The following is a 1,310-nucleotide window of genomic DNA, read 5'->3' on the forward strand; positions in this document are numbered from 1 at the left end:
CCCCCCCCCGGTAGCACTGCAAGGCCAAGGGCATCTGGAAATTATCCATGATAGTTCCCGACCGGAAAGTCTTCCGGAACAGACTAGCCAGTTCGTTCTTGTCGGCGCTCAGAGTTTCCCTGAGAACGTCGTCGCACTTCTCAGCCACTAATGGCTCTATAAATTTCTGAAGCCGAACATCCACCGATCCCATTGCCCGACCGGTAGAGGGTTGTGAACGCCTGACGACATTCTGAGTATGACTTTATACTGCATCCGTTAGTGGACCTTGGTTCGGGCGTTCCAAGGTTTTGAGGAACGTGAGATCATCTATTCTGGCCGAGTGTAGAAGCAACTTCCTGGGTCCTAGCTATGAGTTAATTAGCATGTTCACAGAATTGCCTTCGGATGAAAGTTACGTACATACATCTCAATGGACCCAGAGTAGATGAGGCCCTTCAGTTTTTCGATGCTCATTTAAAAGAAGACATCCCCATACAAATCCTACATCCTGATGACATCTGAGTTTATTGCAATTGTTACATCAGATAAATACAAAGTCTCAAGGACGAAAATAAAAGAATTGGCATCGCGCAAACCATTCTCATGATACTAATCTATTGTGTAACAAAATTAATGTTTTTCTTTTGTCTTTGGTCATTAAGTGTTATTTCCTATCTGCTTCTATCTGGAAATTAAAGGAAATGACTATCATTCGCTTCAATCTTTGCTTTTGTCACATGGGCATCAATGTTTCCAAGCTGATTTAGACTAATTCAGCTCTGAGTTGCTGAAGCAGAAATATCATTATAGCAAATATTCTGCTCAATACCACAGATTTGCTTGTTGTCTTCGGTCAATGAGTATTATTTCCTATTTGCTACTGTTTAGAAATCAAAAGAAATTACTACTATACACTTCAAACTTTGCCTTTGTCACCTGGACATCAAAGTTTTAAAACTGACCTATTTTCCATTACATTTCAGACAGATTCTGCGCTGAATTGCTGATGCAGAAATATCATTATAACAAATATTCTGCTCAATATCACAGATTTGCTTGCCGGTCGCTTGACTTTAACCACTTGAGTATGTCTCTTAGTGGCTGACAATCTGTGCATCTCTGATGATAAGCAAAAGTAGTGGGGGAGTATCATAGCCATATGTTGAGAGGGATTATTTGGGGTTTGAATGCACGTAAGAAAAGCAAAGTTTGAAGGGAATATTAGCCATTTTTCATACTTTATAAGGTTAATCAAATAGTAAATAACATTTGCTACAAAAGGATGAAAATCGTGTTACACAGTGTTATTTATTTATTATACAGGTTGT

Source organism: Octopus bimaculoides, chromosome 27 (assembly GCF_001194135.2).
Source record: "Octopus bimaculoides isolate UCB-OBI-ISO-001 chromosome 27, ASM119413v2, whole genome shotgun sequence".
Lineage (NCBI taxonomy): Eukaryota > Metazoa > Mollusca > Cephalopoda > Octopoda > Octopodidae > Octopus > Octopus bimaculoides.